This window comes from Ambystoma mexicanum, chromosome 6q, assembly GCF_040938575.1.
Source record: "Ambystoma mexicanum isolate Mex_15411 chromosome 6q, UKY_AmexF1_1, whole genome shotgun sequence".
Taxonomy (NCBI): Eukaryota; Metazoa; Chordata; class Amphibia; order Caudata; family Ambystomatidae; genus Ambystoma; species Ambystoma mexicanum.
The window spans coordinates 1,238,005,189-1,238,023,066 of NC_090937.1; positions in this window are offsets into that span (position 1 = coordinate 1,238,005,189).

Here is a 17,878-nt window from a genome sequence, read left to right on the forward strand (position 1 = left end):
GCCCCATTCTGTCTGTAGTGCCATTATGGAAATGTCAAAGTGTGAGCAAGCAGATTTTGCAATGTTCAAGGAAACTCTCATTTTAAAGTTTGGAAAGACTCCTGCCCAATATTTAAAACGATTCCGAGAGTATAAGAAAAAAGAAGGTGGTACTTGGGTATCTTATGTAACCGAATCCTTAAAACAATTGACTGGCTGGGTCGAAAGTTATAAGGTTTCTACCTTTGAAGGCATGATAAGTCTTGTCATGCTGGAACATAATTTTTGTATCTTCTTCCGCTGAGCTCAAGCAGCATTTGGCAGATTCTAAGGAGATAGATCCTAAGAAGCTTGCCATTGCAGCAGATTTATGGGTGTCACATCGAGTGTCCCATAAGGACAAAACTCATCCTGGTAAGCAGGAGGAAGGGAAAAAGTTCAAAGGTAAGGATGGTGGAGAATCTGATAAATCTTCTTCTCAAAAGGGCCACAAAAAGAAAAATAAGGGTAAGACACAAGAGAACTCACAGTGTAGTGGAGGTCAGCCTCCGAAACAGAACTCTGGTTACAATAAGCCTCCCTATGTAAACAGACCCAATGGATCTTGTTTTGCTTGTGGAGCAACTGACCACGTGAAGGGGGATCCCCGGTGTAAGGTTAAACCTTTGGGGGTCCACTCCGCTAATCTGGCCTTCTCCTCCTACGAGGAATTAGAGATTACAGGAGCATCCTTCTCCTCCGACTCCTTCCCCTGTGGGATAGAAGCTGAGGTAATTTTAGTTTCCCTGGGTTCCTGGGAGCCTAAAGTCGCAGAGGCTTATGCTAGGATTCCATTCCAGATAACACCAAGCACTACTTTAAAGACAGTGTGCTGATCAATGGAGTAGATACTCCAGCTCTTAGGGATAGTGGGTGCAGTCAAACTGTAGTGCATTCCACCTTGGTAGAATCAGAGGAAGTTGCCAGAGCTACTCTGATGCCCACTAAGTTGGCTGACAGCCCACCTCGCAGGTTTCCAGTAATACCTGTAAATCTTACTTTAAAATGGTACAGCTGTCAGGAATCCAGTGAGCATTCAGAGAAACGTCCCAGGAAAGGTCTTGTTGGGCAAATATCTCCGAGCTTTAGGGCTCATGGGAGACACTGCTGACACACCCATGCACACGGTCTCAAACACGGGCAGCATTGGCCAAGACCAATGCGCTGCCCCAGCCAAAGGGGAAACCCAAGGCTAAAGGAGTAAAGAAACCAAAACGAGGGAAAGAAAATATTCCCCCGAACTCACCTACCACTGCGGTGGAGGAAGTTGGTCAATTGCCCAGACCTGGCGAGGAGGCGGCGATACCTGAAGTATTTTACCCCAACGACTATCCTGAACTAAAAGACTTGTTAGTAGAAGGTGGTCCTGACAGGGAAGAATTCAGTAGAGGCCAACGTGAGTGCCCATCTCTGGAAGGCCTATGGAGACAGGCCTGCTCCCAGCTTGAGGGTGAACCTCCTGGGAAGCATCAGATTTATTGGGAAGGTGGACTCCTGTACAGTGAGCCCACAGAGTCTACACTAGGAGACCATCGGAGGTTGGTGGTTCCCCTTGCTGTAAGACCATTCCTCCTGCAGCTGGCGCATGAAGTGCCCCTTGCTGGTCACCTTGGTATTAAGAGGACCAAGCAAAGGTTATCCATGCACTTCTACTGGCCCAAGATGGGGGTGCAAGTAGAAAGTCACTGCAGGAGTTGTGCCTCCTGCCAGTTATCTGTTAAGAGTGGCTCAACAATCCAAGCTCCATTGGTACCACTCCCAGTTGTGGGAATACCATTTGAAAGGGTAGGGATCGACATCGTTGGTCCCCTTGACCCGCAAACATCGTCAGGACATAGGTTTATCCTGGTGCTTGTCGACTATGCTACCAGATATCCTGAGGCCATCCCATTGAAAACCTTAACCGCCAAGTCAGTTGCAAAAGCATAACTTGGCATCTTTCCTAGGGTTGGCTTCCCTAAAGAAGTTGTGTCTGACAGAGGCAGCAACTTTATGTACATGCAGTCTATGTGGAAGTAATGTGGGGTCACCTACAAGTTCTCTTCGGCATACCACCCCCAGACCAATGGTCTGGTGGAACGTTTCAACAGAACGTTAAAGAGCATGATTGGGGCTCTGGAAGAACCTCAGAGAAGAAAATGTGATCTTCTTTTACCATGCTTACTGTTTGCCTACCGAGAGGTACCACAGGAGGGTGTTGGCTTCAGCCCCTTCGAACTTCTGTTTGGTCACCCTGTCCGGGGACCCTTAGCTATAGTCAAGGAGGGATGGGAGATGCCCACTCCCCCTATTACTACCAACGTAGTCGACTATGTGTTAGGGCTCAGAAAACGGATGGTACTTCTGATGGGTCTGGCTAGTGACAAGTTGAAGGCAGGACAAGCGCTGGTGAAACATTGGTATGGCCAGAAAGCTTCCCATATCAACTTTAAACCTGGTCAGCAAGTACTGATCATGAATCCCATAAGGCCTGGAGCTTTACAGGACAAGTGGTCCAGCCCTTACATAGTGGTTGAGCCCCTGGGTGAGGTCAACTATTTAGTGGACCTTGGAAGGCCTGGACCGGCTCCAAAAGTGTTCCACGTAAATAGGTTGAAGGCTTTCGTCCCAAGAGTCAAAATCGCAGCACTGCTACTGGCTTCAGATGTTGAGGAAGAGGAGTCTGAACCTCTCCCCGACCTGTTCCAAAGCAGTCCTTCGGATAGCTCCTTTGAGGGTGTCCGAGTGGCCCCTCACCTGACTTCTGATCAGCAGGCTGAGGTTAAAAGTTTGCTTAGGCAATTTTCCCCCCTGTTTTCACAGTCCCCTGGTTTGACACCTTGGTGCAAACATAACATAGACACAGGTGACAGCGTTCCTACCAAAAGTAGAGGATACAGGATGTCAGACAAAGTACGGTCTTATTAAGACAGAGGTCAACTAAATGTTAGATCTTGTGGTGACTGAACCCTCTGGTAGTCCTTGGTCCAGCCCTGTGGTTTTGGTTCCAAAAGCAGGCACTTCTGAACGGAGGTTCTGCATGGATTACAGGGCTCTGAATGCTGCCACCAAGACAGATGCACACCCCTTGCCTCGAACAGATGAGCTGGTGGATACCATGGGTGCCTCCAAGTACCTCAGCATGTTTGACCTCACTGCGTGCTATTGGCAAATAGCCTTAGCAGAACATGCCAAGGAGAAGACAGCGTTTTCCACTCCAGACACCAATTCAGGGTAATGCCATTCGGGTTGAAGAATGCACCTGCCACTTTCCAGAGGCTTGTGAATCATGTGTTGAATGGGTTGGATGAATTCTGTCTTGCATATCTGGGTGATATAGCAGTTTTCAGCGCCACCTGGGAAGACCATGTGAAACACCTCGCGATTGTGCTACAGGCTCTTCAGAAAGCACACTTGACCAAAAAGTCTAGTAAATGCCAGATTGGACAAGGCTCAGTGTTTTACCTTGGACATGAAGTAGGTGGAGGGAGGATACAGCCTCTTCGCAGTAAAGTAAAAGCAGTACAAGACTGGCCTACCCCCACTACACAGACCCAAGTGAAAGCCTTCTTAGGACTCGCGGGGTATTACCACAACTTCATGGCAGACAAAGGCACCATATCTGCCCCTCTGTCTGCCCTCACCACTCCGAAGAAACCCAAGAAGGTAACTTGGACCGACGAGTGTGAGAAGGCCTTCAACGGCTTTAAAGACTCCTTGTGCCAGGCCCCTGTCCTGAGGGCCCCTGATTATCAAAGACTTTTTATTGTGCAGACAGACACCTCTGACACTGGGATAGGAGCTGTACTATTGCAAGTAGATGGGAAGGGTAAGGAACACCCTATTGGTTTCATTAGTCGCCAGCTTAAGGACAGAGAGCTCAGATGGTCCACAGTAGAGAAATAATGTTTCTCTGTTGTGTGGGCCCTACGTAAGCTGAGGCCCTACCTCTATGGGACCCACTTCACTGTGCAAACTGACCATAAGCCCTTAAAGTGGCTGATGAACATGAAGGGAGAGAATCCAAAGTTGCTTAGGTGGTCCATAAGTCTACAAGGCTTCGACTTCACTATTGAGCATAGGCCAGGTGTCCAATATAGCAATGCTGATGGGTTGTCCAGAATGTTTAACCGACCTGAACAAGAGGCTCATCCACGGGTGGATTAGTTCCCACTGTCCATAGTCTGGGAGGGGCGAGTGTTTGGAAAGATTTCTTAATTGTAGGTAATTTTCCTTCCATGTGGCAACCCCTAAACATTTTGCTGTTGTTTTCACCCTGATTTAGACTTTGCCAGAGAAGCGCAGGCTTCCGCCGCACTCCTCTGGGCTTTCGCTCCATTCTTACGGGGAAACTGACATGCCCTTAAGACAGTCAGTACTGTGAAACGTTGTTTTCCGTAGTTCTTTTCTCATGTTGTAGCTTTCGTGCAACATGACACCAGAGTGCACTGTAACTTACATTACCGCGCTCTTGGGTCTCTAGTCATTCCACAAGCCCTAGTAACTCTTGATGGATTTATAACGAACTGTGCAAGTATGTCACGGACGGGACTGGTGGCCGTGATCGTTTTTTTGTGTTTTTGAACTCCCTTTTGCCCTGTTAACCACGCTTCTCGCGTTTGGGCAAAATGGGTGGCCTGGCTTCCAAAATGGCCATGCCACGAGGTTCTTTGTCCTGTCCATTGACCGTCTTGCCCCTTCAACTTCCCCAGGTCGAGCCGGCCCAGGGCCATCCTTATTTGGGCATGTACTTTCCAGCGAAACACAGATGCTTTCGCGGGCTTCTGCATGCCTTGTGTGTGCCTCCAGGATGTGGGCTGGGATGGCTGGAAACACCACTACCATGTCGACCTCCTGAGTTCTCACAAACAACGGATACAGGAACCAAGTATCCTGCAACTAAGAGGCTGAACCAAGGAATCGCTGGTGACCCGTTGAAGGACTGCTCCTCTGCACTGCTGTCGCCCTGTGAAACCATTCTGCCTCTGATCGAACGAGAAGGCCTGTACTGGTACTTCGAACCTTTGGAATAGTGGGAACAAGTATTCTCAGCATCTTCATCATCTCCTGCACGTAAGCCTTCGGAAGCATCTGTGGGCCATCCGGGGGACAGACCAGCTTACCCAGGAGTCTTGCTCTGTAACCACTGTCAGGTTGCTGCTGTATTCCGAGTCCTTGACACTCTCACACGATTCGTACACTTGGCATTCCCAGGTCTGAAGTTAGAAGTGTACATTGGGCTGAAATACACACAGCCGCTTCGTTGCCCTGCTGTGGTAACAATCTGTGTGGGTTCACTGCGTTTGGGACATCCTCAACTCTAACTTCTGCTGCTGCGGAATCTACACGACGCCGAGACGTCCCCTGCTCGTATCTGAACCTGCCAGCATTGAACCTGACGCGGAGAAGCCTGGGTCTGCCTGCATCGGGGACCGGTGAGTAGCAACGCTAGGAACCGGTCGCCCTCCTGCAGTAGTCTGTAGCTTTTCCTCGCTGTGTTAAACAGCACACCTTTTTCGCACTCGCGCTCTGCTTCTGCCCGCAAGTGGAGGCCGCGCTTGAGTAGCGGAGATCTGTTTGCCCTCCTTTGTTCACCACTCTGAACTGCCTGACTTCCTTGAAGAGACTCCCCTTGGCCCATTGGCACCAACGTGTGCAGGTACTTTTGAGCATAAGGCTCCACTCTTCGTAGGGCTCAGACTTCCTTCGAGTTAGGTGGCCTCTGAAGGCGAACTGGGTCTAACGATTACTTGAACTGCCTGTTTTCCTCCCCATCTAGGTGGTCTGCATATTTTGTGCTTCAAACTCTTTTGACCCTTCTGTAATTGTATATATATTGTATTTGATTGTGATGTGTTGGTTTACTTGAGTTTTATTGTGATTCTTTGCTATGGTCAATGTTACAAAGGCCTTGTAATAAATGTGTCTATATTTTTAATATAACACCTGCTTTGAGTAATTTGTAACCGTCCTTGCTTTGTGTGCTCATTGCGGGCTTTCAGTCATCCTCACCCCTCTTGAGACCTAGTCTTGTCCGCCGCGATCGCTAACTAGATTGGTCTGGCTTGTCCAGAGGTTACCCTGTTCCAAGAAACTAGGCTGGCCTTCTGAACCTCTGCCCCTCCAGGACAGATTTCAGAAATCCATCTTAACAGACGGTAGGTGTTAATGATGTATTGGCCATGCAAAATGGTGTTTGGGAAAATATTGTGATCTTCTATAGTGATTGGGGAGGTTTAGAGAGCAAGAGATGGACGAAATACTGTGCTTGTTTGGGTGGCAACTGGTAGTGATGTATTCTCCATTGCCACCTTGTTCAGGTTATTTGTACGTCCAGAAAATGAGGGGTGTAATAAGCATAGTATTTGAGTACGTACTGTGTGCAGGCACCTTGAACATGTACGAGGGACGTGCGTGGTGTTAGTGACTATTGACATTGCGTTCCTGTCGTTATTACATTACATTTTCCTCTGGGTCTCTTATTGATTAGTACGGCACTATGGTTGTGACCCATGGCCACGGTAGTGGCCGTGCAGTTATGGTTAAGTTGCTGTTTCCATAGGAAGAGCACTTTCTGGGCGGTTTATAACTCTGCTCCTCATCAAACCTTGCAAAAAAAGTATATGGTCCACTCTCAAAAGGTATTTTTTTCCCATAGAGTGAATGGGGGAAAAACTTTGCACACGGTTACAGGTGTTAGTGACCATTGGCATTGCGTTCATGTCGTTATTACATTATATTTTCCTATGGGTCTCTTATTGATTAGTACGGTACCATGGTTGTGACATGCTGCAGTGGTTGTGGGCAGGGCCTGGAGTCTTTGATGCATGGCCGTAGGCCGAAGGCCATTCTTCCAAAACTGTAGGACCTGGCCACAACCACCGCAGCATGTCACAACCATAGATACACCTGTAGTATTGATTATGGATTATATGGTTGTGGGGAGTGTGTGCTGTGTTGGGTGCTTGGCTGAAGGCCATGCTCCCAAAAACAAAGTTATAAGGGCTGGAGGTATAAGCCAGTGCACACCAAAACATTGCAATATCTATGGACATATAGCTAGGCATGCAGTTTGTGGCAAGATGAGGTGAAGCATACCACTCCTATCAATACACCCCTACCACTGTACGTCACTGAGGTGCTTGTGGGTAGGATGTAGAGTTTTGGCTGCATGGCTGCAGGCTGTAGGAGATATACAATACTTCTAAAACCCAAGGCCCTGTCCAGAACCACCACATCATATTACAGCAATGCATACATCCGTAGTACAGGCTAGCATGTTAGATGGTTCTGGGGAGGGTGTACAGTGTTGGATGCATGGCCGAAAGGCCAAGCACCCAGAAACGACCTTATCAGCAGTGCAGTTATAAGGCAATGTACACGTATACATTCAAATGTTTGTGCGCACATATCCAAATGTGTAGGTCAAGCCCACAACCACTGCAGCATATTAGACAAGCATGTTAGTGGCTGTGTAATTATGGTGCAGTTGCTGTTTCCATAGGAAGAACACTTTTTGGCAGCCTTATACCTGTAATACCCTTGGACGGTTTGTTACGAAAGTTTACAAAAAAAAATAAATCTAACACTCTGACTTTCTTTGGAACATTTGTTGATGTTTCGTGCACGGGGGACGAAAATTATAAGGGGCAGGGGTTCTCAAAACGTCTTTTTTCACCTTAAAGTGATTGGGGGGAAAAGGTTTGTGACTGCAAACATGTGGCTCTTTCTCTGATTGCTTGTAGAACAGCGTGAAATATGTCAGCTTTCTTCTGTGGCCCCCCCTATCTTTTATTCATGTTTTAGTGTATGCGCATATCGCCAGAAATTCATGTAAAATAAGACAGCATTGGACTTGTCACATTGATGTAATAGTTTTTCAGAAGGACACGTTTGAGGGGGCCACAATGGGATGTGGAAGCACAAACTGAAAAAGTGCAATTTTGTTGTCACCAAAGTGATACGTTTAAATGCAAGCTTCTGCTCACTGTACCATGACTACTTACGGCGTGTGAGTTACAAAGTTTTTGAAATTAAATTGCGGTCAGACTAGCGCAGTTAGTTTACAAAACTAAGGCCACCATCTGCAGTGTTTGCAGGAAACAGCACTTCTTGAGGTGTATGGGAGTAGCAGTTCTCATAACTGGATTGCAATATGTTGCTTCAAAGAAAGAATGTATTTGGTTTCTCAGTGAAGGCCAGATGAGTTACTTATTCGGTTGACCGCTCAATACGCCCAAGTGAATGTATAAGGGGAAAATGTTTTTTGACCTTCACTGAAAGGGAAAGTTACTAGCAATTCATGGAATAAAAGGGACAAAAAAATAGCAACTGATAAGGTTATGTTTTAAGAAGTTTGTAGGGACTTGCAATATTAGTATACGAAGACTCTTCGCTGCGAACATATTGGTGTGTAACTTGCACAAACAGAATGGAGGCAGTAAATATTATGTAAGTTTATTTTTGCACACTGTACAGCGAACCACACTTTATTGTACCATTACTGCACATCTAATTGTGCTAATGTACCTGCCATATTACCTTTATGCACTGTTACATTTTTCCTGTAACGTTGCAGAGTGCCCTGTTTGCACGTTTGTAGCTTATGAGTGCACTCATCCATTTTTAGCATTATTATTTTTCATTTGAAACAGTAACTTTGTCCACATAGCTTTGGGTGTAACTTTGCACGTTTTTTTGGTATTCTTTGAAATCAGGAGACGTATTTTTTTAAATTGTCCTCTATATTTAGTTTCATAAACCATTTATCCTCTTCCTGTGTACTTGCTATGTTTTTTACTCTTACGGCTAGGGTGGCCAACTGTCCTGGATTTCAGGGTATTTTCCCAGAATTAGGTGCTCCGTCTTGCGCTTTGCAGAGTGGCTGTGCGGGACGCAGGTTGTGCCGACTTGCGTTGGACCAATCTGCCTCCAGCACAGCCACTCTGCAAACTGAAGGTGCCATGTACACAGCACGGCGCTGCCGCCTGCTGCTTTTTTTGTCTACCGGCTCTGCAGCCTTGGCTCCTTTTGAGCCTACAGTTGGAATTGCAATGCTCTGACACCTGGCTTCATTGAAATGGAAATGATTTGTTCCTGGGATCGTGATGGGCATGTTTGCAGTTAAAAAACGTGATCATTACCTCCCAAGGACAAACCATTTGCATTTCATTTAAGCCAGGAATTAAGAGCCATTACAAAAAATAACATTTAAAAAGAGGTGGGACAAGTGAATGACGTGACGTCATGACTGCCTTGTGGACAAGTGTCCTGTGACAGACTATCAAAGAGTTGGCGACTCCACTTACGGCACATGCAAAATGTGGCAGTTTGTAGCCTCCTACTATAGGTTCTCCTGGAAATTAGTAACATTTTACTAACATATAATGTTTGAACACGTAAGTTTGTGTTGTACTTTGCACATTTTCTGGGTCTTTTTAAAAAATAAAATTGGTATAGGTTGGTTATTGACACTTACTTTCTTTACCTTTTCCCCCATAGGTATATCATGCCATACTGGGTCTGCCATGGTTTTCAAATGCAGAGTGAGGGCTTCTTCGGACGGAAAATGCAACTGCTGGTGAGCGGTTGCCTGTCCATAATAATGTGGAATGAGTCTGTAAACCCATTTGTCCGTACGCTGAACTCGCTATTTGGAGCAACATCACTTCATTTATGGTGGTGTAAACTCTAGGTCATGACGACTTCTGGGAAATAACTGTGGAAACAAAGCGACTGCTTCAACGAAGAGTTAAATAATTTTATATGCCAGAAAAACAACGTGTTCCTATTCTTCACTATTTCCTATGCCACCCTTACAAGCAGTGTTGTGAACGTACTGAAAATGGGCTTACTCCGATGGACTCTGCTAGTTTGTTGTTAAATAAACCTACTTTGCAAATTCTATAATGTTCAAATTTTCTTTTATCTTCCACTGTATTATTCCAAAATGTAAGTTATTAGGTTGTACGTTGCTATATGTTTATTTACAAGTGTTGCGTCACGTACTTGTGCTATGTGCAGCCTACCATGGAAAGGGAAGAGGGCCTATGTATGCAATAACCGTCTTACTTTTCTATGGCGGACATATTGAAAGAGGATTTTGTTTTGTAATCTAAACTGCCAAAGCTGCCCAGATTACAACAAGTAAGCGTACATTTTAGTAGCACACGCTGCTGGTCTGCTAATTTAGACTATTGCTGGCAAAGATTATTTAGCCTATGTACTTTACTGAGAGATATGCAGTACTTGGAGTGTATGCAAAATTGTTTTGTTTTTTTCCTTACAATGTAAAAGGCCGTTATTAACGCATTATTTCCTTACTTTACGGGTGCCTTTCTTTTTTGGCACGGCAGGTAATAAGGGAATTTGCAAACGGCAATGAGCAAAAAGGCAACATACGGTAATATGGGTTGGTGGATGTACGCCGACAAATTTTATCCGTTTGTTATGTGCAAGGTAGCGCCACTGTTTCTTATGCTTTCACATCACACCACTGCTGCTGTTTCTTAGGGAGGAAGGACGCCTCCAGCTGATGTGTTCTTAAATAAATACAACTTTTTCTACCGATATATAATGTGTAGTGCATTGCTAATCGCTGCATACCAATACATGTTGGCGTTGTGTACGCCAGCATACCTTTATGTGGCATTTTTCGCAAGGTGTATACTGTTTACCAAACGACCCTTGGTAAAGGGACGTATGGTTACGTTGGTCTCCTGAAAATCTGTGACATGCAGTACACAATTATTTTCTTAACAAGACCCTATACTTACATTGTCCTACTAAAAACCCGTACAATTCACTAAAAAAATGTTGTTAAGGGGACATTATGGTTAAGTTGCGCTACTAAAAACCTGTGAAATTCACTAAAAAAATAATGATAACGTGACATAATACAAACATCACACTATAGTTCCAAGTAAAACCGAAAAACCCCTGAAATTCGCCAGTTATGGTAACCTAGGCAACCATAACTGCCCGCACCACTGTGCACTGCTAACACTAACACCCAGGACATCAAAGATGACATCACAAATGACATTGATGACATCACTGATGACATCACATGTGTAGCCCCTCCGTTTCTCTTCACTACCATATCTAGGCAAGGTGGTTTTATTTGCTGACAGTCAGAAACGTAACTTTCAAAATGTATTACATTTATAGATATTGCTATTCTCACATGTTCTTACAATACTTTCATTACATTTCAACCCCATCTTATGATGTACATATATAGGGGAAGAAGCAGGCCTGCAACACAGCTATCATTTTTGTGTGTGCATGCAATCATGTAGATTATGCACAGTTGCTAATGACACTGCCTCCTGTTTGCTTACTTTTCTCTCCGCATATAAGCCTCATATTTGCATGCATTGTACTCCATTTATGTTTTTTGGGTATTACTAGAAATATGCAGTATGTGATGAATTATTACCAACTTAGTACATTTTACAGACCAGAAAAGTCTCATAGTGAAGCCTTCACCATTGTATTATACAACTTTGGAAAATAGAAACATAGCACCTTTGTGGTGTATGCTGCAGTCTATACCTACATTTCTGTATGAGTAGGTTCATGTACTAGTAATAGAATTTTGTTTAGAACACTACATTGCGTGATGAAATATACAGTGTATTGTTTGTTTGTTTGTTTATTTATTTATTTGGTATTGCACGTCAAACCCATTAGGTAGCCGGGTGCAGTAGAGGTCAAGACAATTTAAGCTTGGTTACATAATGAGTACAAAGTATCATATAATATACAAGACAGTTTGAAAATAGGCTGCCAGGATGGTTACAAGGGCATACAGAGGGAAGCAAGTAAGAGACATGCAGCAGAGACCGGAATGCAAGGTACCGAGAAGGTAAGCTAACAGTCATTCGTTCATAGCCATTTAATTACATTGAGTCTAAATTTAGGATATGTTTGTTCCTTTCTGAGGTCATACGGTAGCGCATTCCATGTTTGTGCTGCAATAACTGGGAAGCTTGATCCTCCAGCTGTGGCATGTTTAAATCTAGGCATTTCCAGGGTATAGGCATTGGCTGTTCTCGTTGGACGCGTGGACGATCTTCTATTTATCCTTTCAGCAAGGTAGGGTGTGGTCAAGTTGTTTAAGCATTTGGAGGTAAGGGAGGCTGTTTTTAGAAGTATCCTGTCAGATATTTTTAGCCAATGAACCTCTCTTCTGGCATCAGAGATGTGTTCCCTCCTAGGGATATTCAGGGCTGCTCTTAGGGTGTTATTTTGCATTCTTTGTATTTTGTCGATGATATTTTTGTTGGCATCTGAGTAGAGAGCGTTACAGTAGTCTAATCTCGACATTATAAGGGCATTGGCGAGGGTGATGCAACTCGAGGTAGAGAGGAATGGTCTGCAAGCTCGGATAAGCTTACATGTATAAGCTGTGGAGGATGCGAGTGGGTTCACTTGTTTACTTGTTCTTGAGCGAGAGAGTGGCATCAAGATAGAAGCCTAGTGTTTTGACCACTGGCATCACCTTGATGAGATTGTTGTCGATATTGAAAGTGGTATAGTTAGGGCTACGTTTTTTTATGTTAGTTTCAGAGCCTAAGATTAGCATCTCAGTTTTATTGTCATTCAGGCAGAGGCCATGAGATGCCATCCATGCCTGAATGAGGAGGTATACTCTGTTTACTAAGGCTGTGTGCTCCAAAAAGTTGCCCGAAAGGGGAATGAGGATCTGGGTATCATCTGCATAATTTCTGATAGGTAATACCCAGTCTGCCCAATTTGTTGAACAAAGGCTTAGTAAAGATGTTATACATAGTGGGTGAGACACAGGATCCTTGGGGTACTCCACAGGAGATTTGAGTTGGGTCAGCAGCCGTTAGGGGTGAAAAGACTTTCATTGTCCTGTTGGCCAGGCAGGATTGTCAAGAATAGAGATTTCTTTAAAGGTAAATGGTGCAGTTGTGTTACACTCTGGGGATGGTTGTTGCTCAGAGGGGGGCAGAGAGGCTTTTTTAATTGCTATTTTCTGTTGGAGTGTAGTGATTTTGTTTAGGAGGGCTTTTTGGATTGCAGTGCACCATGGCTTGTCCTTCGGGACAGTGTCTGCCGGTGGAGTTGGGACTTCCATTTCACAGAGGATGGAGAACAGTTCCTTACTATTGGAGCTAGCTTTTGCAATTCTATTATTGAATATATATATTTTTTTGTGTTGGTTATTTCTTTTGTGTAGTATTTGGAGAGTTCTGTTAATTTAGCCTTATTGACAGTAGTCGGGGAGTGGCGCCAGATCGTTTGCAATTTTCTTTTCTGTAATCTTAACTCTTTAAGTTGAGGTGTGAACCATGCGTTGAGGTGGGATTTTTGTCTGGCTTTGCGCATTATTAGTGGGGCGGCGGAGTCCAAGGCTTGGGACATGGCAGTATTGAAGATTTTCACTAAAGATTTAGGGTCAGCATTATTGTTAACGTTATTCAGAGAAGGGAGGAGGTGCGGGAGTAGTTTTTCTGCTGTGATGTCCTTTTTGCTTCTTGTGGGGATTGGGGGTGCCATCTCAATGGTTTTAGGACTAAGGAGGTCGAGTGTGGCTGAGAAGGTGATGAGGTGATGGTCGTACGTTAATTGTGGTACATTATCTGTAATAATAATGTTACAGTTCGAGTCAGCCACCCAATCCAAGGTTCTACCTTTGAGGTGGGTGAGGGATAGGACTTTTTGTGAGAGTCCATGATCTTTGAGAAGCGCAGCTATAGCTTGGGTATGTTTGTTTCCAGCCTCAATGAAGTCGAGGTTGAAATCCCCCAGTAGCAGGGTTTGTGAGTGGATTTTAGTGTTGCTGGTTATGATATCTGTAAGGACCTCCTCAAAGGTTCCTAATGGGCCAGGAGGTCTGTTTATCAGGTAGATTGTTAAAGCACGTTATTAGATAGGGGAAGTTTAGCTGTGAGAACTTCGCATGAGGGACATGTAATTGGAGTGGCAAGTCTAATGGGGAGGCTAGTTTTAGCGATGATAGCTAGGCTGCCACCGAGAGAGTTAAGCCTGTCCACTCTAAGTATCTGGTAGCCCTCGGGTATTGCTATCATGAGGGCAGGACCTGCTGCATCATGGAGCCAAGTTTCAGTTACGGCTAGTAGGTCTAGATTCACATTGTGCAATGAATCTGCAATTTCAGAGGCATGGGCTACTAGGGATCTGGCGTTGATAAGTGATCAAGATAGGGATAGTGTGCCTTTATTTGTGGGGTAGGAGGGAGGTTTGGTTTCAGGTTTATTGGGACTAGCAAGGTTTCTTTTTACTATATTGGACGTAAATGGTTATTAGGAGTGTGTAACACTGTATGGTTGTTGGTATTTTTAGGATCATAGAGCCGGGATAGTCTGGATCTAAGTCTCATATTTCTATCCAGAGGAGGGCGTGTTAGGGGGGGTGGCTAGAGACATAGTGACTAGGAGGCTAAGTGTAAATACTAAAGATAGTGTTCTCAGGTTGTCAAGCATGTTCAGGGCTATGCCGTGGGATCTCAGATGGTGTTTTAGGTCAGGTGAGATCCACTTAGTAGGCTAGTAGCAGGTTAGTGTTGATTGTACAACAATTGCACTAGTGGGTTGGGGTAGGCAAAGAAATAAGTTGCACAAGTAGGCTAGTGTCAATAGCACACGTAGGCCAGAATCAATTGCACAGGTAGGCTAATATCAATTGCACAGGTAGGCTAATATCAATTGCACAAGTAGGCCAGTATCAGTTGCACAGGTAGGCTAATATCAATTGCATAGGTAGGCTAATATCAATTGCACAGGTAGGCTAATATCAATTGCACAGGTAGGCTAATATCAATTGCATAGGTAGGCTAATATCAATTGCATAGGTAGGCCAGTATCAATTGCACAGGTAGGCTAATATCAATTGTACAGGTAGGCTAATATCAATTGCATAGGTAGGCTAATATCAATTGCACAAGTAGGCTAATATCAATTGCACAGGTAGGCTAATATCAATTGCACAAGTAGGCGAGTATCAATTGCATAAGGTGGGCTAGCGAGCAGTTTGGATAGGTGAGTAGTACTGCATATAATCAAGCCTAAGCCGGTTACATGCAGCAGTTATGTGAGACAGTTGCATATATAACCCATAATAGGTTGAGGGGGTGACTATCTGGACTATCTGGTCATACATGTGAGTAGTATACAGTTACAAGAGGTAGATGGCATTGTTGTTCGAGTCGGGCGGGAGTAGGCAGGTGGGTTCACTTGGGATCCTTAAAGTTAGGATTGTGATGTGGCCAGGGTGTTTGGGCAGGTGGAGGAGTATGCGGCTCAAAGTTTGTGTCCGTCCGTTAATTGCTATAGATTTGCTGGTGGGCAGATCGTGGGGGCCAGTTCAACATCGTGCAAGCATGAAAGAGTACATTTGTGGCGTAAATGAGATGCAGGGTTGGATCATACCTTAAGCTGTCTCCGACGATAGAGACGGTGCGCATTCAAGTGCATAACAGGCGCAGAACAGGGCTTTTTCCAGCGGGCCTTCGCCGGAAGGGATAGAGCTGGCTTCCGCCTGCAAGTAAATCGGTGCTATTGAAAAGCATGCATGCTGCTATGGCAACGTGTCAGGCAGCCATGTTTGTCTGCACGACGGCCATTTTAGAGCCAGGCAGCTTCGGAAATCAGGGATATATTGAGGATTTCGGAGAGTTTAACCAGGGTACGCACATCTGGCACAATGGGTGCTATATCCAGGCAGCTCACCTACTTCAGGGCTAAGGTGAAGGCGATCCTGCGTGCAATCTGCAGGCTCGAGGTGAGTGGATCAGCTGATGCTCCCATGTGTGTGCCGCATCGGGTGTGATGAGGTCGGGGGCTCCTGCCCGCTCTGTTCTTGGGGCTCACGGGTGATGAGACTGCTCCTGCAGTATGGATGCAGCGTCGGTGGTGATGGGGTAAGCAGGGCTCCTGCCCTTGTTCTAGTTTCACGCTCACGGGCGTTGTTGCTGCTCCTGCAGTGTGGGAGCAGCGTCTTATGTGCTGGGGAGAGAAGGGCTCCTACCCTCTACGCAATCGAGGTCTAACGAGGTATTACACATGTCCCGATAACCCACGATACTTTTTTGCCAAACTTTCATTCACAACCCTTTGTCTGTAAGATAAACACATATGTGATGTCATCAGTTATGTCATTAATGACATTTGTGATGTCATCTTTGATATCCTGGGTGTTAGTGTTAGCAGTTCACAGTGGTGCTGGCAGTTATGGTTGCCTAGTCTACCATAACTGGTGAATTTCAGGGGTTTTTCGGTTTTACTTGGAACTATAATGTGACGTTTGTATTATGTCACGTTTATAAACAAAAAAAATTGTGAATTTCACAGGTAGCGCAACATAACCATATCGCCCCCTCAACAAAGTGTTTTTTTTTAGTGAAAACAATATATATATATATCTCAGTATGCAATGTTTGTATCTCAGAGTACAGTGTCAATATGTTAGTGTATAATGTGCACACACAATGTATGATGTCTACATCTCTACATATAATGTCGGGGGGAAATTCTGCCGGGGTCGGCCGGGCCGTCCGCGGACCTCCAGGCAGGGAGGCCCCAACTCCTCCCGTATATCCCAGTTGAGACAGAGTACGAGACACACACAAGGAGCAAGGTGACTCTGCTGTTTATTAGACAAAAACGGCAGGGATGGGTCAAGGAGCGTATGCGTCCGTCCTGACACACACACAATCGTGGGGCTCGCAGGCCCTTTTTACTGCATTATGACGCGCTATTCGCGTCACTTCAGAAAGTTAACAAAAAACCTATCGCCACTCTTAATTGGTTGCTCGAGTGGTAGGGTTAGTATAGCGCACATATAGAGGACAATGTTACTGGACAAAGGGTAGTCAGGTGATATATCTGGGTTGTCCCTACAATTAGATACATGAAAATTGTTACATGAAGACTCCTGAGGATTGGTTAATATTACTGACGTCTGAGATAAGAGCCCCATGTTCTGATTGGTGCACCCGTGAGCTTCCCAGCCTGGGACCACCGTTGTTCCCAGCTCTCGGTGTACCTGCGATTGCAACAATGTTTCAATATGGGTACGTGCAGACAATGTGAGGATTTATTCATAGTTGGAAGGCTGACCGCTCCCACTGTCGCAGATGTCCATTGAGCCTTTCAAGTGTATCTGCCTGTGTCTCATAGCGAGGGATCCAGACGCCTTTTTCTCTCCTGGTTTTGGCATCTCGTCAGGTTCGGCTTGGTCACGTGGGGAGGGACCGTGTTTGAGGCAGAATTCTGCACAATTAATATTGCTTTTCCACTGTGTGTCTGGTTTAATTTGCAGGTGTGACCTTAACGTTGGTGCGCGGAGTGCGAGGCTGCAACATCGTGCCCTTGATGCTTTGTTCTTGGAATGTGGGTTTGCAACATCGCGACCTTGGCTGGTTGTTTCACCGGGCCCATTCTGCAGGATCAGCAACCAGACTCTTGCTTTGTTAATGTCCACGGGAGCTCTTGTTTGAGGCCTACTTGGGCCTGGTGCATAAGTGGTCCGGTTGGTGCATGGGTGCTTTAAGTTAGAGTAGCATATAGTTCCATGACCAGTATTGTGTCTTCATTATAGTTCTTATGGTGGTAACTGGTTTCAAGAGAAGCATGAGCAAGCTTTGTAAATGAGTTCATGACGCGTCTTGCGTTTCTGCATTCTGAAAGCCTATGTAAAAATAATAAAGATGCACGTCCGTGAATATGCCTGTCGCCTACGTCATAGCACTGAGTATATTCTTCGTGTAGATCGGTGTGGGAATGTTCAATGTGTGTATTTGTACAGATGTGCTTCCCGTTGTCTAGGTCGTCATGGCATCTCTAACAACGTGTAGATTTTAGTCTAGTTGGTCCGTGCCGCAGGTGTC